General features: G+C 48.2%; 1 protein-coding gene and 1 long non-coding RNA gene across 26 annotated transcripts in view; one reads left to right on the top strand and one right to left on the bottom strand.

Moving 5' to 3' along the window:
* Positions 1–56: 56 nt before the first annotated feature.
* On the bottom strand, positions 57–19265 carry LOC106008432 (uncharacterized). 2 transcript variants are annotated; one of them, XR_001182781.3, is made up of 5 exons: positions 17965–19265; positions 14780–14853; positions 13804–14024; positions 1239–1709; positions 57–946 (listed from the first exon to the last, which is right to left on the bottom strand). It is a non-coding gene; the product is annotated as an uncharacterized LOC106008432 (long non-coding RNA). The 2 variants fall into 2 exon arrangements; XR_015452689.1 differs by lacking the exon at positions 14780–14853 and having other exon boundaries at positions 17965–19264.
* Ptprf (protein tyrosine phosphatase receptor type F) overlaps positions 17088–20917 on the top strand; it is an 86294-nt gene continuing 82464 nt past the window's right edge. For 13 of the 24 annotated variants that reach the window (XM_021249882.2, XM_087214942.1, XM_087214938.1 and 10 more), the window contains exon 1: positions 17089–17268. The gene's annotated coding sequence lies outside the window, so the exon portion shown is untranslated. Of the gene's footprint in view, positions 17269–20917 lie in introns of all 24 variants that reach the window. The other 11 variants (XM_087214941.1, XM_021249883.2, XM_004871886.3 and 8 more) reach the window with 2 other exon arrangements.

Here is a 20917-nt window from a genome sequence, read left to right as displayed (position 1 = left end):
GGCTGGGGATTTAGCTTAGTGGTTACGCCACCTGCCTCGCAGGTGCAAGGTCCCGAGTTTGATCCCCAGTACCAAAAAAAAAAAAAGAAGAAGGTTTCTTAGAGGGAGAGACAGGATTCACTCTGGCACTCAGAGGAAGAACACATGACAAGCTGGAGCGGGTGTCTTCAACACAGGTCTAGGGTGTGCGGCTCACTGTCTGGCAGGTTGCGATGCAAGCCATCTACATGTGTTCCAAGTTGACATGTGCTGCGCGCCATTGCTGCTGCTTCCTGAGGATGGAGGAAGCGCAATTTACCGGGGAAAGAAGAGATCCAGAGCCCTAATTTACAAGTTATTGTAAAAGGACCTTTTGGATTTTTCTTTTTTTGAGTGAGCTTCCCGGAAGGGAAGAGCTGCAATTTTTCTTAAAACTACAACTTTAAAATCTCATTTTCCTTATCTCCTTTTCACCTACTCCTGTGTGTGTGTGTGTGTGTGTGTGTGTGTGTGTGTTTGTGTTGGTTTGTTTCTTTGTTTGTTTGACACAGGGTCTTACTGTGCAGTCCAGGCTGGCCTTGAACTCATTATGATTCACTATGTACCCCAGGCTGGCCTCCAGCTCACAGTGATCTTCCTGCCTCAGCCTACCCAGTGCTGGGATTACAAGCATGCACCACCACACCTGGCTTCCTTTTGCCTACTTTTTATTTCTTCTCTCCTGCCTCACTAACCTGTACCAACTAGTTCTCCAGTGTAGCCATTACCAAAGGACACTTATATGGATGCCCTTTGCTCCTCGTTGCATTCCTTCCCACACCTAGGTGCCATGACGGAGTGGGTTGGCTGGGTTCACTGACATGACAGAATCCAGTCACAGCTGATGCCAGTGTTGGGCAACACTACTTGGTGATTTCATGCTGACGGAATGGAAAAGTTCACTATAAACAACCAGAATGATGCACACCTAAAACAAACCAAAAGAAGTACAATGTCATCACTGACTTCTGACTTGAGTTTTTATCTCTAACCTATATAGAAATTGTGCTGAGAATTCTTTCCGGAAGTGGCTGAGCTGGAGCAGTATCTCAGCAAGCAAGAGCCTTTTCACAGAGGCTCCCACTGCACCCTAAATGACCACCTGCTCAAGATCAGAAAGGCAAAACCCTCTCCTTTCTCCTAGCTTTCTTTCCTGGCTTCACTTGTTCATTTCCTGTAATCCCTTTCCTTCCCTACTGCAGGACCCTGCCTCTACCTACCTTGGACTCTGGTGCGAGCTATCAGCTGTTTGAATCCATCTGTTCTCACTCCAGATGAGGAATGGTGGGGTTCGAAGGCCACTGGTTGGTAGAACATCTGCAAGAAAGGCAGACTGTTCTTACTACCATTGTCCACCTCCTGGTGACATGGCCTGTGCTTTACTATTCAGAAAGCATTGTTGTCAGTGGTCAGGAATCCTATGGCCCTTTTGCAACTCTGGCCTTTGTATGTTCCATGCTTCAGGAAGACAGTAGTGGTGCTTATCCTACAGCAGTTGTCACATCTGTCTCAGAGAGGTGTCCGTGATTTCCCTCCTCACTCTGAAACGGTATTCCAAATTTCATCACATCTTCAGCCTCATCAGTTTTCATTTCTTTATGCCATAAATCTGCAAGCTTGGCAGTCCTACTGAGGCTGTATTCTGGGAGTTTGAGAAGAATAATCTTTTCTAAGATTTAGCTGGATACCACCTGTTAGGTAAAAAGAAAAGAAAAGAAAAGCCAGACAGTGCCCAGCTTGGAACCCACACATGCCTGGATCTACTTGAGCAATTGCTTCTGCTGACCCTAAGCTGGATATGAAGTGAGTCACTAGTTCTTATGACATCCCCCTAATATAAAACTATCTCCCCAAGCAACTGGAAGTTTTTTGAAAAGCTGGAAGATAAGGCAATATGGCCCATGTACAGAGTCCCTGAGAATCTCTTAAAAATCCAAGCTCCCTCAGCAACCCCAGCAGACAGTTATCATACTTTTCCTATCCCACTCCACACCCCTCCTTAACCGCCCTACAGTCTCCCCTGCCAGGCTGGCTCAGCTCTCCTCTGTTTTGTATGTCAAAATCCTGCCAGCCTGAATATACCACTCAGCAAAAGAGAAGCCAGCCAAAGAGTGTTTTGCACAAGAAAAGCCATCTTAGGCTGAAGAGCTAAACTAATATTGTTCTTCAAGTGTGCCCTGGCAGGCCTCAGTGTGTCCCACCACTTCAATTACAAAAGTTGGGGAAAAATGAAATCTATCCATGCTAAATCTTGTCTATTTTAAAAAATAAAATTTCTATTCCTTTTCCTTTTTTTTGGTACCCGGGATGGAACTCAGGACCTTGCACTTCCAAGGCAGGTGTGGCACCACTGAGCTAAATCCCCGGCCCTCTATTCCTTTTTCTAACCCTGCCCTGGCTAAGGTTGGCACGCCATCACACACACTCTCACCAACATTTTGCACTGCAAACTTTGTTTGTAGTACTGGGCATGGAAGCCAGGGAGGCTCTGCCCCTGAGACATATCCCAATCCCTTTTTAATTTTTGAAACAGGGCTGCCCAGGCTGACCTCAAACTTGAGATCATCCTTCCTCAGCCTCCCAAATACCAGAATTACAGGAATGCACGACTGTGTCCAGCCTGAACTCCAAACTTTTGTTTTTATTAAACTATTCTCAGGCCGGGGATTTAGCTCAGTGGTTCCGCCTGCCTCACAAGCGCAAGGTCCCAAGTTCAATCCCTGGTACGAAAAAAAAAAGAAAAGAAACTATTCTCTAACCCAGCCATACCCAATAGAACTTTCTGCAGCGATGAAAATGTTCTCTATGTGCCCCATCCAATATGGTAGCCATGTGGCTGTTGAGCACTTGGAATGTGACTAAGGTAACTAAGGAGCTAAATTTCTAAGATTTTTTAATTCATTTTGTGGTGCAGGGAATCAAACCCATGGCCTCATTCCTTCTAGGCAGTGCTCTACCACTGAGCTACACAGTAGTTCCTCAAATTTCTAATTTTATTGAATTGTAATTAAGTTTAATTTTTTTTTCAGTACTAAGGAATGAACCCAGGGATAGTCTACCACTGAGCTACAACTCTAGCCCTTTTAAAAACTTTTTTTTTTTTAAATTTTGAGACAGGTCTTGCTAAATTGTTCAGGCAGGACTTGAACTTGGGATCCTCATACTACAGCCTCCCACGTGTGTAAGAAACCACATTTTTGTTTGTTTGTTGAGGGTCTCACTATGTAATTCAGGCTGGCCTTGAACTCATTATGTAGCCCAGGCTAGCCTCAAATTTACAGCAGTCCTCCTGCCTCAGCCTCCTAAGTGCTGGGATTATAGGCGTGTGCTACCACACCAGGCTTCTTCTTTTATTTTTGTACACAATTATTTAATTTAAATGCCACATGAAGCTAGTGTCTACTGTACTGATCAGCTAAACTCTAGAATTCTTCCAGTGACAATGAAAGACATTATATGAAACAGTAAAAGAAAAGTTAAAATTAAACTGACTATAATATAGTGTCCAGGGTGTTCATTATTTCATAGTTTATTGTCTCACTAGATTTTGTTTGTTTCTTTCTTTCTTTGTTTCTTTGTTTTGTGGCAGTTCTAGGAATTGAACCCAGGGCCCTCACATTAAACTACATTTTCAGTATTTTTCTTTTCTTTTGAGGCAGGACCTTGCTAAATTGCTAAATTACTCAGTCTGTATAGGGGACAGGGGAAGGGGACATTACCAGAACCTCTGCAGTGAGTCCTGGGCGAATTACAGGAAAGGTAGACAAATGAGACTGAGAAGAAGCTGAGCTTTGGGTCTGATCAGCGCTGCTCTGGGAAGCAAACACCCAAGCCCCCAGCTTACCACACCTTTATTCAGTACCTCGGGAGAAACAAATGTAACAAATGACTTGCAGAGAGTTCAATAGTTCACATTGGGATAAACAAGGTGTAAGGAAGGCTTGCAGAGAGTTCAGTACATCTCCGGCAAACAAGATGTTAATCAGTCCAAGAACAATGAGGAATTGAGCAGATGTTTGTTCTCCCAGGATGTTTCTTGTCCTGGAGAATCACAGCATCACTGGATCACTGAAGTCTCAGTTGTGACCAGAGGCCAAACTGGAGTTATTCTGTAGTTTGGCTGTAGGCAAGAGAACTAGGCTAACCAAATGATTTTTCCCTAGAATTATGTAGCATTGCTCCCAACAAGTCTGGGGCTGAATTTATAATCTTGCACCCTCAACTTTCCAGAGTGCTGGGATTATGGACATGTGTCACCATGCCTAGCTCACTACGAAATACTTTTCTCTGGTCTAAGGACTTGAAAAATCAGTTTAGTTTAGTTTTCAATTTAAAGGACTATGGAGCTTTCAGAGCCCACCTTTAACACATGTACTTTTGTGAGGTTTTTGTATTTTTGGTACCAGGGATCGAACTTGGGACCTTGTGCTTGCGAGGCAGGTGGCGGAACCACTGAGCTAAATCCCCGGCCCCTTCTTTGTGAGGGTTTTGCTTTTTACATGGAGTTAGGGCTAGAATCCAGGGCTCTGCACATGCTAAGCACACACTTTACCACTGAGCCACCCCTGGTCCCCATGTGTACCTTTGGAGACTGAAACCAACCACCCTTAGTTCCACTTATTTCTTTTCTATCCTATTGTCTTTTTTATTAAAGTGCATAGTTCAGTGATTTTTGATGAATTTATATTACACAACAATCACTACAACTTAATTTAAAAATATATCCATCACCCCCAAGAGTATGTGCTCATTTCCAGTCTCTTGCTATTCCCAGTCAACCACTAATCTACTTTCCATCTCTGTAGATTTCCTTTTTCTGGACATTTTATATAAATAGAATCATACAACAGGACTTTTGTGTCTGGCTTCTTTCATTGAGCATAAGGTTTTTGAGGTTCATCTATAGGATCCATCAGTACTTCATTCCTTTTTATTGCCAAATAATATTCTATAATATGGATATACTACATTTTGTTTATCCATTCACCAACCGATAACCATTTGGCTTGTTTGTACATTTGTGCTATTATGAATAACACTCCTATGAACATTCTCATATCAATCCTTCTGTAGACATATGTTTTCATTTCTCTTGAGCAAATACCTAGAAATGAAATTGCAGGGTCACATGGTAAATTTATGTTAAGAAGCTGACAAGGGCTGGGGATTTAGCTCAGTGATTCCGCCACCTGCCTTGCAAGCGCATGGACCTGAGTTCGATTCCCGGTACCAAAAAAAAAAAAAAGCTGACAAACTGCTTTCTAAAGTGCACCATTTCACATTCCCACAAGTGATGTATATATGAAAGCTCTAGTTTCAGGACTAGGTGTGCAGCTCAGAAGTGCAGCTCTGCATAGCATGCACAAGGCCCTGAGTTCAATCCTCAGCATTGGAAGGGGGGGGTCCTATTTCTGAAAGCTCTAGTACCTCCACATTCTCAACATTTGCTTGTTATTGCCTGTTTCATTGAGTACAGCCATTTTAGGGGGTGCGACATGGTATCTCATTGTGGCTGATTTCATTTTTCTAATGACTAATGACATCTTTTCATGTACTTATGGGCCATTTGCATCTCTCCTTTGGGGAAATGCCTATTCAATTCTTTTGCCCATTTTTAAATTGGTCTATTGCCTTAAAATTGCTGAATTGTAAGACTTCTTTATATGCTGTGGATATATATCTTTTTATCAGATATGTGATTTATAAATATTTTTTCAAGCCAGGTATGCTGTAATCCCAGCACTCAGGAGGCTGAGGCAGGAGGACTACTGTGAGCTGGAGGTCACCCTGGGTTACGCAGTGAGTTCAAGGCCAGCTTGGACTACATAACAAGACCCTGCCTCAAAATATCAAAAAATAAATCAAAACTAAATATTTTCTCCCAATCTGTCTTTTCATTGATGGTGGTTTTTTGCTTGTTTGTCTTTGTTTCTTTTTGGAGGGAGGGGGTTCAAACAGGGTCTCACTATGTAGCTAGGCTGGTCTTGAACTCTCAGTGATACTCCTGCCTCACCCTCACAGCATGGGGATTACAGGTGTGCACCACCATGCCTGGTTGATGGTGGGTTTTTGGGTTTGGTTTTGTTTTTTGGGGGATTTTTGTGTGTGTGTACCAGGGATCGAACTTGGGACCTTGCGCTTGCCAGGCAGGCGGTGGAACCACTGAGCTAAATCCCCAGCTGGTTTGTTTTTTTGAAACAGGATCTCACTATGTAGTTTAGGCTCCCCTTGAGCTCACTATGTAGTCCAGGCTGGCCACAAACTCGGGATGATCCTCCTGCCTCCTGAGTGCTGGGATCACAAGCATTCGACACTATGCCTGGCTGATTTTTTTTTTTTTGGTACCGGGGATCGAACTCAGGTCTTTGCGCTTGCGCAGCAGGCGACGAAACCACTGAGCTAAATCCCCGGCCCTGATGGTTTTTTTTTAACTGAAAAGTTTTTAGTCTTTATGAAGTCCAGTTTATCTTTTTTCTTCTATTACTTGTGTTGTGATGTCATTCTTAAGAACTCTTTGTCTAATCCAAAGTCATGAACATATATTCCTATGTTTTCTTCTCAGAGTTTTATATTCTAGCTCTTACCTTGGTGTTTAACTCATTTTGAATTAATTTTTGCTTATGGTATAAGGGTTTAAATTCATATTTTTTGCCTGTGGATATCCAATTGTTCCAGAATCATGTGTTAAAAAAGACCATCCCAGGCCCAGGGATTTAGCTCAGTGGTTTCGCCGCCTGCTGCGCAAGCGCAAAGACCCAGGTTTGATCCCCGGTACCAAAAAACAAACAAAAAAACCCCCAAAAGACCATCCCAGAACCGGGGATTTAGCTCAGTGGTTTCACCACCTGCTGCGCAAGCACAAGGATCCGAGTTCAATCCAGGGTACCAAAAAAAAAAAAAACCCATCCTTTTTCCACTGAATGGCCTTGGGGTCTTTGTCAAAAATCAATTTGTCATAAAGATAAGGATTTATTCCTGGTCACTCACTTCTGTTCTGATGATTTGTATGACTATCCTTATGGCCACACTGTCTTGATTACTGTCCTTGTTTCCATTTTTTTCTGTTTATTCATACACTTATCTTTAATTTGTTTAACTAGAAGAATATATCATCCCCAAATTGATATTAGCCTTTGGCAAGAATGTAATTGAGGCTTCTCAAAATCAAACCATCAAGGCCTCTTTTGTGAATAACTGCAAAGCCATTAAAGGGACTACAACCATATTCTTATTCAAACAAACCCCAAAGGGGATCAAGAAAGGAGCAGACATCTACCCTTGCCATGCTAATCCGATTTACTGATTCTTAGGGAAGAGAGAAGACACAATGCTAATTAGGAGGCAGTTAAGGAATTATTTCCTTTCTCAATATGGCTTCAGAATATACTAGACCTAAGATGTAATGTCTGTCTTTGAGCAAGGGGTATGAAAGTATTTTATTTAGGAGTTTCCGTATTCAAAGAAATCAGGAATATTGAATATTGAAAAGAAAGCCCCAGTGGAAAATCCTCCCTGTCTTGAAGGATGAGATACAGATGATCTTTGCATTACTGACCAATTGAAGACAGGACTCTAGAAAAGTTGGAGAACTGAAAACAAGAAGGGAAAAGCTCAGGGAGATAGACTCCATCCTGGTGGAGAAGGAAAGTGTTTTCTGAAAGTGAAAAAACCTGCAAGGGTTGGGGTGGGAGGACAGATGACCAGCGCAGATGAGAGAGAGGATGTAGAATGAAGGACAGGATGGTGCCATTCACATTAGCATTTGATTCTTTATTCTTTCTTTCTTTTTTTTTTAGACAGGGTCTCTTTGTAGCGCAGGTTGGACTTGAACTCCTGTTGATCTTCCTGCCTCAACCTCCCAAGTGTTGGAATTATGGGCAGGGGCCACCATACCCAGCCTAGCACTTGATTCTTGAGGTACTTTTCTTTTTGGTCTCTGGAAAAACCTTCAGTTTTCACCCAGTTGTAAAAATTACAGTTCTGGGGGCTGGGGATTTAGCTCAGTGGTTCCACCGCCTGCCTGGCAAGCTAAGGACCCCAGTTCGATCCCCAGTACAAAAAAAAAAAATTACAATTCTGCTCTGCAGATCTGCCTCCCTCCCCCCCCCTCCCCCTCCTCCCCCTCCTCCTCCTCCTCTTCGTCTTTTTGGCAGTACTGTGGGTCCTGTCAGTGGATAGGGTCCATGTGGGGGTCTCCCAAAAGAGGATATGGGGGCCTCAACTTGGCCCTCCAAATAGGTTCTTGACTCATTTGGATAAAGAAATTCAGGATGCATCAGTGTGAAGTATAGGCAGATTTATTAGGCAGAGGTAGAAAGTAAAGAATGGGAAAGGACTGCAGCTTGCCCAATTGGAGGGGTCCTACTGTGACGGAGAGGTTCAGACCGGCCTGCTCACAAAAGCAGGAGGCAGGTTTGTTTTGATTTTTTTTTTGGTACCAGGGATTGAACTCGAGTCCTTAGCTTGAGAGACAGGTGGTGGAACCACTAAGCTAAATCCTCGGCCCAGGAGGCAAGTTTTGAAGGATTAGCTGAGACTGGCCAGGGTATGATCACTCACTGTCACGGTTCTGGTTTTGTAGCCCCAGGGGGATCTTTATGGCTTGAGGCCAATTTGGGTCCCGTGAGATGAGTGGTCTTGCTTGGGGGTGGGACAGCCATGGCACCCATCATGGGGGACTTGTTCCCACCTGGGCGAGGTGACCTCATCGTGGGGTGGTCCCTGGTCTGCCAGGCTCTGCTTTTCCAGGAGCCTTAGGTGTGGGTTTAGGGCAATGGCTGGTTCAAGGCATCATCACAGGGAGGCTAGAACAGGACTTGTAAAAGCTGCCAATTGTGTGTCCCTGCATCCTGAAAATTATTTTAGTGATCCTTATCTTGGTGTACTCAGTCTTGAAGGGAGATGAGATAGACTTGGTAAATTTAGGGCTAATAATCCTAGCAATAGAGACACTCCTTAAGTGATTAGCATGCCTAGAGGCAGAACTGAGCAGAGAGCTAACCCAAAGTTTGAAGATAATAAGGGAGACAAAAAAATGAGTGTCTCCTTTCTATCTAGCTTTATTTGTTAGACAAAATGGCCACAGGGAGGTCTATTACTCAAAATGGCGCCCGCTTCTTCTAAACGGGTCTTGACCTCTCTGGGAGGCGGAACTGAATTTGTCACTCTGCCCTGCTACTCGTCCGCCAATAAGTTTAAACTCAGTCACCCGCCCCAACGATACGACCAATCACTGCCCCTTCCACGATGCTCTCCCAAATACAAAACCCTGTATAAACTCTGCCTCACCAACCTCTTGCTCTCTCTCACCATTGTTTGAGACAGCCCAGCAGCTCCTTCCCCAATAAAGCCCTGCGTCAGGTGCTCCTGTTTCAGCTCGATTGCTTTTGATTTCTTCTAGCCTACCTCAACCTAACCCAACCCAGAGATGCTCTACCGCTGAGCGACATTCCCAGTCCTTTTTATTTCTCATCTTGAGACAAAGTCCCACTAAATTGCCCAGGCTGGGCTCAAAGTTGTGAAGCTCCTGCCTCGGCCTCCGAAGCAGCTGGGATTATAGACATGCATCACCTCGGCCAGCATAATCCTCTTAAGTACACTGCCCTTCATTAAAGCAAGTCACATATGGCAGCTCAGGCTCAGGTGGTTGTCTTGGGGAGAATAAAAAGGTGATATGATGAAGGAGTAAGGAGCCACCGGGGCCTACTGAGGGAGCAGAGGTACAGCTCCTGTTTCTGTGGGTGACCAACAGTATGAAATGTGACCCCCCGGAAGAGATTAGAAGAACATCTAAAATGGTGGATCGGTTTCTGATTGAACAACTCGAGAGGCATAAAACTAATATACTTCCTTGTTTAAGTGAGATAAAATTTACCTCTGAAGGGAGAATTGGGAAGAGGTAAACCTCTATGAAATATTTTAAAATGTATTCATTTATTTACAAATCTGTAGACACTCCACTACATGCCACACACCCTTTATTATGTTTGTTTATTTGCTTTTAGTAAGTCACCTGAATCCCTGTTAAAAGAAGATGGGAGGTGAAGGGAGAAATGCACTCAATAAATCTTGGTTGCATGAATGAATTGCAAGAGCCAGATGGCATGAGCCTTAAGTGAGCAGGGATAATGATCTGGGAGTGGCTTTGGAAAGTGAGAAGGTGCTGCCCCGCCTCACTGCTCTGTGGTGTGCACTGCTGCTGCTTCTCAGGCAGGAACTGGAAGGAGGAAGTCTGAAGAGGCTGAGAGTACTGTAAGAGGTTGGGGAAGGCAAACTGGGAGGTTGCACCAGGAGAGGAGATGTGTAGAAGGAGGTTGGATAATGAGGAAAGAGGGGCTTCATTCAGACAGTAACTGAGGATTAACCAGGATACGTATGGGACTTGGTGGGATTAGCATTTATTTTATTTATTTAGTGGTAGTGTCTTGTTATTTAGTTCAGGCTGACCTTGAACTTATTATGAGCCCAGTCTGGCCTTAGATTCAGGGCAATCCTCCTGCCTCAGCCTCCCAAGTACTGGAACTACAGTCATGTGCCACCACATTTGGTGAGATTAGCTTTTAAATGCTTCTCCAAACTGGTGCTACTGAGATTTGATTATGCTAATTCTAGTAATCATGAAATAGCTTCTATTTCCAAGAACCTACTTTATGAACACAGCCTCATGTCATTCTTACAATCCTGCAAAGTATTATCTTCTTTTGCAGAAGAGAAAACTGAGGCCTAGAGAAAGGAAGTAATTTGTTCAGCACCATACACCTAATAAGTGCCCTGAGTATTACTCAGACCCAGGTTTGTATTTCTTCAAATCCCAGGCCATGCTCTGGCAGCCTGGTCCACCCTGAGGCATAGGTGGTGCTGGCAGCCTGCGGGGGGGCCCCTGAAAGCCTGGAGGAGTCCCTAACTGGCACCTGTGCAGCTCCCAGCCTCTCACCCGAAGCCCCACTGCACTTCTGAATCCCACGGCCTGCACTATCTGGAGCCCCCATGGCTCCACCCCACTTTTCAGGAAGAGCGGAGGCCCCAGGAACCTCAGCAGGCCCAGGGAGCTGTTTGCTGCCTCATAGTGAAGCTGAACCTCTGCCCTCCCTGTCCAACTTATGCATACATCCTACTTCCCACCAAGCCAGGTACTTCTCTGTTCAGTGCTTAACTCACTGATTCATTTCATCAGAAAAGATCCATGTGACCTGTGAAGTCACTCGGTTGCTTGAGCACAGGTGCAAGAAGGCAGATAGAACTCACTCACTGCTGAGTTTTTGCCAGAAACATCTGATAAAACGGTAGAGAGGCAAAGAGGATTGGGATAGTGACAAGAATTAAAGAATTAGGCCCTGGGGCCTAGGGTGGACATGGAGGAAAGTGAAGGAAGGACAGAGCTGATGAATTAGGAGAACAAAAGAGGTCACCAGCAGAGAAGGCTGATGAGTCAGATCGGCTCCCACCAGGTCGAGTGGACAAGGTACAGCCAGGGAGGTGCAGTTTGGGATGAGGACAAAGCCCACTATGTGACGGTTAAAAAAAAAAGAGGGGCCCAAGTGGTCTGTAGGAAATGGCTGTTGTTATGAAGATGTCAAGGAGCTAGTCTGTCTGCCCCAGTACCGGATGGAAGGATGAAGACTTCGTGCAGAAACAGCCCTCAGGTTTGTTAGGAAGGACAGCAGTGAGTCTCTCTCACACTCCAGGTGGGGAGGAGCTGGGGGAGGGTGTTGGGAGCAATGCTACACAATTCTAGGGAGAGATCATTTGGTTAGCCTAGTTCTCTTGCCTACAGCCAAGCTACAGAATAACTCCAGTTTGGCCTCTGGTCACAACTGAGACTTCAGTGATCCAGTGATGCTGTGATTCTCCAGGACAAGAAACATCCTGGGAGAACAAACATCTGCTCAATTCCTCATTGTTCTTGGACTGATTAACATCTTGTTTGCCGGAGATGTACTGAACTCTCTGCAAGCCTTCCGTTACACCTTGTTTATCCCAATGTGAACTATTGAACTCTCTGCAAGTCATTTGTTACATTTGTTTCTCCCGAGGTACTGAATAAAGGTGTGGTAAGCTGGGGGCTTGGGTCTTTGCTGTCTAGAGCAGCGCTGATCAGACCCAAAGCTCAGCTTCTTCTCAGTCTCATTTGTCTACCTTTCCTGTAATTCGCCGTGTGCTGCCGTGGCTCGCAGGAGACCAGAACTCACTGCAGAAGTTCTGGTAACGTCCCCTTCCCCTGTCCCCTACAGGACGGAACCTGGCTTGCGGGGGGCGGGGGGGGGGGTGACCGGGAAGTGCTGGGAATGATGTAGTGAAAGATGCAGTGCTTGGAGACCAGGGAAGCAAAGTCCTGGGGAAGCCAGAATGTCTGGAGCACAGAGGCATCAGCCTCTGCTAGAGGGCGAGTTCCGTTCTCCTTGCAGCCAGAATGAAGACAGAGGAAGGAGCAGTGTGGGTGGCTTTGCAGATTTGGTAGTGGGGACGTGAGAGAGTTCTGCCATGGTGGCTTCTGTTTTCTCAAAGTGTCGTGAGCTCAAAAACTTGTTCTATTGAAAAATTAGCTCCTATATCACCCCCCCCCCACATAGTGACTCATCCAGAAGAAACGAAAGGCTCTAGCCAGGCCTTTGTGCTCTAAGGCCTTGGCCTTTTCTCTCTCATCCTGGGAGATAAGCGGTGTACCTGGGAAGGTAAACAATCTGTTTTATAGTTCTGGTGTCTAAGCTTTTTATGATAACTCTGAGGGAACACAGTACTGTGTCCTAGGGAGCTGACCATCCAGATGGAGAAAGGCAGAAAAACAGCATTCTCCACCCCACCACCACCCTCAGAAAGTGGCTGTGTGTGACAGAAAGTGCCAAAGACTAAGGGCTGTGACTCTGGGAGTCTATAGAAGAGGCACCCTTGAGAGAGCCCAAGGACCAGGCTGGACAAGTGAGGCCTTCCAGAGAGAGGAAGAGCGGAAGCCCCGGTGGAGAGATGGCTGATACCTGCCACAGCCACTGAAAAGTACTTCAGTGTTTCCCTGCTGGGCGCTGGAGCAGACTGACCCTCATAGGCTATGCAAACCCCTGGAGTCCTTGGACTTTTGGAGGGAGGGGGAGGGGAGCTGCAGTGACATAGAAATCTCACCGATCTGGTGGGTGGAGATTCAAGCTGAATTTAATTTGATTTAGACCAACTAAGAGATGACTAAGAGATGCATTGATGTCACAAGTTTCAGGGATGCCCAGTGGGCCCAGGCCCTGGACAAAGGGTGAACCGGGAATGGGAAGTGACATCTGGTTCTCCCCTCACCCTGCACCCTGGGGCTGGAACACGTGATGCCACTCGGCCTTCACAGATGAGCACAAGGACATCCCTCCCTGCCAGGCCCAGGAACAGGGCAGCAGGGCAGCCCCCCGTGGACCTTATGCTCACAGTTTGGCAATCTGGACAGAGCTGTGGCTCGGTTCCTTCACGCACTCTTAAGTGCTCCTATGCCCAGCCACCTGAGTTTCTTGAAATGTGGCCCCACAATGTGGGCCTTTGGCTTCATTTCCCGGGGTTTGTGTCCAGTTAGTTCCATGTGCGGTAGATGTTGAGATCTGAATCCTTCGCTCTCCTCATGGGCATTCTCCTGCCTTGCCTTCACACGCACCTTGCCACACAGGGACCAAGATGGTAAGCAGAGGGCTAGCGACCTGTGGGATGAGATTCTGAGACCTCTGTGAGGGTGTGGGGGCTTGGAGCAAGTATCTGGGCAGCACAGCAGTGAGCAGCCTGCCACATCCACCACAGGGTGCAGGTGTCCCACCCTCTTACCTTGCAAGTGTTAGGGTCACCAGGCTGGGAAGCACTGCACAGAGGGACAGAACTGCCAGAATATCAGACCTATTGAGGCCCAGGTTAGCAGGTACATGGGGTGGAAGACATCATAAACTCCTCTTCCAGCATGTGGCAAACCCACAGAAGAGAGTCTGGACAAGTTGTAAGGATTGGTCAGGGAGCTCTTCTTTCACCTGATCATTCATGTCTGGTGGTTCCTTGAGCAAAGAAGGGAGAAATCCACTTTTTCATCCCTTTAACAAACATGTAACATGCACCAAGTATGTGTCAGGCCCCTGTGCTGGACATGGGAATATGGCAGTGGAAAAGGCAGATTCATTCTTCCTATCCTCAAGGAAACCATGGACTGTAAGTGGGAGACAGGAACACAGATTCGGATTCTAATCCCCAAGGATTAGAGATGAGGTGGGTAAAGCCCTAACCCAGCCCAGGGCTTAGGTATAGCTTCCTGGAGGAAGTGATGGTTCTAAAGAGGTGCTGGTTCCATGGTACTGAAACCCACTCAAGGTAGAGCAGGTCTCAAGGGGCATCATTGAATGGCAATGCACAGGAGAGTCTATGACCAGTTTGGCTTTGCGTGAACCGAAACCTGAAGCCACATGGTTTGTTGCCTCCTTTTCTTTTCTTTTTCTTTCTTTTTTTTGGTACTGGGGATGGTATGCACAGTGCCACTGAGCTAAATCCTTGGCCCACCTTTTATTTTCTTTCTTTTTTTTTTTTGGTACCGGGGATCGAACTTGGGACCTTGCGCTTGCGAGGCAGCTGCCAGAACCACTGAGCTAAATCCCCGGCCCCCTCCTTTTATTTTCAAAGTCTGCAGGACTGGTGACTGGACAGGGGTGCCAGAGAGACGGTCTCTGCATTTCTGGGCCAGTGGCTGAATGACCGAGGATGTCACTGCCTAGGATCAAGGAGAGCAGACCAGGGTGGGGAAGATGTGGATTCTGTTTACCTGGGGGACATCCAGGGAGTGATACAGAGAAAGTTCTTGGTATTTAAATCCGGAGCTCAGATGAGAGTCCTAGACTGGAGGTGAAGATTTGGAAGTCATCTCCCTGTGGCTGATAATAGTTCAGACAGTCCAGGGAAAGGGGGCTGAGTGAGAAAAGGGGAGGCCTAACAGTCCCAGAACTGCTGACGAGGAGACAGCAAAGGAGTTAGAGAAAGAGTAGCCAATGAGTAGTGTGGGGCAGTGAAGCCAAGGGGAAGGGCTGTTTTCATTAGTCAGCAATGAGCGGGCATAATTGGCTGAAAAATATACTTTTTAAAATGAGGGTAGGGTGATGAACCATCAAAGTTATAAAAAATAGGCCCCCAAAATGCCTAGAGGTGCATAAAACTTGCAGTAGCTCGCCCATGGCACACCAAAATTACCAATGGTTGAAAAACCACTGGACAGAGTATTCATTTTTGATCAGTTTGTCACCCTGACCAAGTTGTCTACCCAGAATCACTGGAGCCGGCCTCACGCCCTTCTCACACACCAGGGGGCGCACACGCACTGCTTCTGAATCCAAGTTCAGGACAGAAGCAGGCTGTGAATTAGGTGATAACCAGCCAGATCCCTGAACTCAGGACAACCTTGCCCTGCACACTACCACGTAATCATTGTCCAGGTACCTTGACAATCCTCACGTTTTGTTTTATTTCTCACTTGACTTCATATTCCCTGAGGCTGGGTATGGTGACACACCCCTGTAATCCCAGCACTCAGGAGGCTGAGGATAGGAGAAACCTGCAAGTTCAAGGCCAGTTTGGGCTACCTAAAGAGTTCAAGGACATCCTGCACAACATAATGAAACCCTTTTTCAAAATAAAACAAAACAAAACAAAAAATACCTCCGTCTGTATCAGTCAGACCCCACAAAAGACCAGAAACCTGACAGTCTCACCTGAACCAAGGCAGTGGTGGCATTTCCCTCCTCCTCTAGTAGAAAGCCTAACTGGCCAGGGATGGGGTGGGGTTGGGTTGGGGACAGGAAGGGGCTGGTGTAGCTTTGTGATGGTAGCGTGGACTGGGACAGGGGACTCTGAAGGCAGGGGCTTTGGTTCCAAGATTGTCTCTTTGTTTAGGGCTTACCAATTCTATGAGCACTGGGAGTTGGATTAAATCTCCAGGTAGGTTCTTGGTGTAGTCCAGAAATTCATGGGGTCAGCATTTAAGTTTGATGTGAGGAGTCAGAAACTCAATACCAAGGTCTATATTCTGTCTGGGGGCACTATCAAGTGTTGAATTCAAGGACCAATTTGTACTAGTTGGAATTAGTGTAAATACTGGGGCGTTAGCCAACCTCTGATTAGGGCTGATACGAGGTCAGAAGAGGGTGAGTGTGGGCCTTGTGTGGAGCTTCTGCAAAGCCAATGTGCCCATCCTGGGTTTCACGATCATTAGAGCTGGAGAGGTGGAGCTTGCCTGTAATGCCAGCAGTCCAGATTATTGTTAGAGTTGGGTCCGATTAGGGTCCTAAATAGTCACAAAGATAGGTGGGATTTGAGGTCAGTATCTATGTTAGGGGTCCTTTTTGATTGACCCAAGTCTGGAGTTGAAATTGAGAATGCAGATTCAGAAAGTGTGTTGGTGTTGACCTGGGAATGAAAGTATGGTGTTCTTATTTAAGGCTTGTAGTTCAGAAGTGTATTGGGATCCAGAGGAAGGTAGCTGTTGGACAGGAGGGCTCATTTAGGGATGGGGGCCTCAGCATTGGTACTAGAGTACCTTCAGGGCCCAGGGTTGTGCCAGTGTCACTATCAAGCTTAGGGCAGTCGAAGTAATGAAGGGGTTTAGGGTCAGAATCGAATTTGGGGCCATACAGTATAGGGTTTCAGAAAAAAATTACTATTGTGCCAATTTCAAAACAGATTTATGGGTTTGGACCCAATACAGGATTTAAGGTGGGTCTGAGCTCAGTATCAGGTTTAGATCGGTATGGGGAGGCAACGGGAGTCCTAGAATAGTATAAGTGTAATATATTTTATAGTATTTATTATACTACTATAATAAATCATACTGGGATTTGGGAGCTACTAGAAGGGTCTAGACTTAGTATCGAAGTTGGGGTCTGCCCATGCTCATGCCTGGGGTTCAAAATCAAAATTGGCGTTGCGGTGGATTTAGACTCGGGGCTGGGTTGTGGCCTCTCCCGGCCTGCGCGGCTCCTCGGCTCTAGAGAGTGCACGCGGGGAGGGGCGGCGCCGGGGGCGCGCACGGCAGGGGCAGGGGAGCGGGCGCGGGCGCGAGCGGGGGCGCGCGGCCGGGGCTGGCGCGGGAGCGACAGCAGCAGCGGCAGAGGCGGCACAGGCGGCGGCTCGGGCTCCAGCTCCGGCTCCAGCTCCGGCTCCAGCTTGGGCGGCGGTGGCGGGAGCAGGACCAGGACCAGGTGGCGGGAGCGGCGGCCTCGGCGGTGCGGAGGGACATGCGGACCGACGGCCCCTGGATGGGCGGTGAGTGGAACCCGGCCCTCTCCGGCTCCTCCGCGCCGGTCCCTTCACCGCGCTCCACGCCCTACCCCCGCGTCCACCGCGCGGACCCGGGGGCGGTCCCGGGGGGCCGGGGGCGCCGCGGAGGCCGGGCCGCGCCCCCACCTGCCGCGCCCGCAGTCTCGGCGCGGCCCCCCAGGCCTGGCGGCTCCTCGTTTACCCCGCGGCAGACGCGCCCCCACCGCCGCGGCGGGCGAGCCCCTCCCTCCGCACCTGAGCCGCAGCCCCCCCAAAGTTTCCTTTCGCAGGGGCGCTCCCCGCCTCGGCCCGCCTCGCCTCCACCTTCCGACGCGGACGCGGACGAGCTTCGGGGGCGGCCCTCGGCCTCCCACTGCCCCCCGGCCGGAGCAGGTCCGGGCCGGCCCCACCCCACCCCACCCCACCCCACCCCACCCCGCCGTCGGACGCCCGGCAGCCGACGCGCCCCTGATTCCTGGCTATCCCGGCGCACGTGCGGTCCCGGGACCCGCCCGGCGCGAGTTTGCGGCCCCCGCCCCCTCGGGCTCGAGCGTGGGCCCGGGAGGGGCCAGGGCGGCGGCGCCCCGAAGGCCCCGGAGCGACCTGCCCCGGGAGGACGTGTCAGCTCGCACCCGCTCCGAAAGTTCAGTCCGTCGCCGCCCTGCGCCCTGTTCCATCCCGGTGTGCCCGGTCCCCAGTTACCGTGACTGCGTCTTCGTCTCTACTTCTTTTCCCCTCGGAGTTGGCCTCCCGGTGTCTCTGCTTCCCAGTCTCACCCTGCGGTCCCAGGGTCTTTCTAGCTGCAGCCTTGCCCCTCCGGGTGTCTCCCTTCTCTCCTGTTCTCTCCTGGGCCTCCCTGTTCTCTACCTAGGTCCCCCTGTTGTCTTTACCCCGGGTCGCCTTGTTCTCCTGCTGGGTCTTCCTGTTCCCTCCTCGGGTCTCTGTTCTTTACCCTCAGGACTCTGTGCCCCTTCCTGTGTGCCCCCCACCCCTGTCTTGCACTTGTCTCTGCACCCCCTCTTTGCGGCCCCTCCCCCACCTCTCTGGAATGCTGCCCCTCTGGTTCCTCCACCCCTGGGAGGGGAGGGTCTCGTCCTTCTCCCCCAGTGCTGGCCCGGGAGTTGGAGTTGGAGCAGGTGGGGGGTGGTAGCTGTACCTGCTTGGGCAGTGAAATGAGAGGGAGGCTGCCAGTGCTAGGGGATTGATTCTCCAGGTGCCCCAGGACAGTACAGCCCGGCCCCGGAGGCTGGATTGCTGAGTATTGTTGACCCAGGCTCCACGTTGGCTTGTGAAGGGGCAAGGCCAGTGATCTGGGGTGACTTAGCGCCAGATCTGGCCTGAGAATCAAAGGAAGTGTTGGGGTAGGAGGGAGGCCTGGAAAAGGGGTTGGTAGTTCCAGAATGAAGAATCCGGTCAGATCCTTTGAGAGGCATCAGGGCTCCGATCGGTCTAGAGCAGTCTGACAAGAAACCTAAGGAAATTCTATGTTTGGTTCCTTATGAACTCTTGCTTCAAGGAGCATAAAAATACCTGTTTTTTACAGGTTATGTGAATGAGGCTAGGGCTTCCGAAAAGAGCAGGTATGGCTACCCCAGGACAGTCCTGTGCTTACAGGCAGTGTACCCGCTGCATGTTCCTGCCTCCCATCTCCAGCCCCACGCAGCTCACCCCCACCCTCACGCAGCCCCACTCACTTGTCTTCAACCCCTCTTGCCAGCTCTGGCTCCCACTCCAGCCAGTGCTCAGAAATCCGCTGTTACACACTCACAGCACACCTGTGCACATGCATACTCAGTCTTCCACTTTCTGGTACATGCGCTGTCTTGCACATTTTTACTTGTTGAGTTTTTGTCTTAACATTTGAAATGTCTTCATAGTTTTTTTTCTTTTCCTCTTTCTCTCCTTGAACAAGGAAATTGTTGTGATATAATTCCTTTTTTCCTTTCCTCATCCTTGCAGCTACTGACTTTCCTCCCGTCCATGCAGCCTTGTGTGCACTGTGACCCCTGGCATGGTGTGCAGAGCTTCTAAAAGTGCAGGGTGCATTTGGGCACTGGTAAAGCAGTTTGGCAGAGGGTGGAAAATGAGCTAAAACTCTTTCCTTGGGAATTGCATCGGTGATGGACACGTTACTGTCCCTGCTGATTTTTGTACCCTTTGCTTTTCTTCCCAGAAGGCTAACTTTGGAAATGGAGTTTCGAGGGTCTTCTTAGGGGAGGTTGGATTCAAGCCTCCCACACTAGAGCTGTAGTACTATGCCTTTCCCCCTTGAGAAAGTCCTTTTCTAAGTCTGTATTCCAAACCCCTGCACAATTGGGCAGCAAACCCAGGCCAGGCCCCAGGGTTCCTCTGAGAAGCCAAAGAAATGGGGTGGTGGTGCATTGCCAGTCACTTCGTGGGAATGCGAAAGCAATTCCATAACCTACTATTGATTGCTGACTGTGTGCCAGACACCAGACTAGGCACTTTCTGCTTGGCTGTCTTTTTTTTTTTTTTTTTTGGAGAAGGTCTTGCTATGTTGTTCAGGCTGGCCTTGAATTCATTATGTAGTCCAGGCTGGCTTTGAACTCTCAGTGATCCTCCTGCCTCAGCTTCCCCAATGCTGGGATTACTGGTGTGTGCCATGATGCCCAGCATGTCTTATTTTTTTATGTAGAAGAAGCAGCTCATCCCTTAGAACCTGCTGAGGTTGAGATACCAGCTCACCTAAAGCAACTGCAATTCTGAACTGGGGTTAGAAGATTGGGGAATTTCACCATGAACTAGGGAACAGTTTAGAGGTCAGGGTGAAATGAGTCCCTAGAGGAGATCAAGAGGGGGCTTTCTGAACTGGATTTAAAGGGATGAATAGGAGTTTGCCAATTCAAGACGAAGGAAGAAGCACTTTAAAGAGGCTTGAGTGTGAAGATACAGAGTTTGGGAGAGCAAGCTGAGCCAGAAAAGGAGAACCAAGAGTTCCATTAGAGACCATGGGTGGTGCTCATCTGGGTATGGTGGCACACACATGTAATCCCAGCACTCAGGAGCCTGAGGCAGGAGGATCCTGAGTTCAAGGCCACCTGGCCAACTTAGCAAGACCCTATTTTAAGATGCAAAGAGCTAAGGATGTAGCTCAGTGGTAGAGAGCTTACCTAGTATGCTCAAGGCCCTAGGTTCAATCCCTAGCACCACGGAATGGGGGTGGAAACAGCCCTCAAAGAGTGATGAAGAGCTCAGACTTTGGTTTTGAACTGCTGGACTTGACCATGAGCAAGTTACAGTACTTAATATCTCTGAGCTGGTTTCCTCATACGTGGAATAGGCATAGTACAATTCCATGCCTCAGGGTTGTTACAAGGATTAAAGTTAATATACGTAAAGTGTTTAAAACAGCGCCTGCTGGGCCAGGGATTTAGCTCAGTGGTTCCGCGCAAGTGCAAGGTCCCGAGTTCGATCCCTGTACCTAAATAAATAAATAAAACTGCCTGGTCTCTAGTGAGTACTGTTACTCAGCGGTAGCAGTTTCAGCTGTAATGATCTTAAGCAAGAGTAATGCAAACTCATTCCACCCATCAGAATCACCCAGGGTTGCTTTAAAAGTATACAGTGCTCCTGGGTGTGGTACTGCACACCTGTAACCTAGCTTCTTGGGAGGCTGAGGCAGGAGGATCTTAAA

Source organism: Heterocephalus glaber, unplaced genomic scaffold, assembly GCF_053883595.1.
Source record: "Heterocephalus glaber isolate CG9 unplaced genomic scaffold, H.glaber_assembly_v1.0 deba00001452, whole genome shotgun sequence".
Classification (NCBI taxonomy): domain Eukaryota; kingdom Metazoa; phylum Chordata; class Mammalia; order Rodentia; family Bathyergidae; genus Heterocephalus; species Heterocephalus glaber.
Note: the sequence above shows the minus strand (reverse complement) of the source record. Positions and strands in the feature narration are given on the sequence as shown.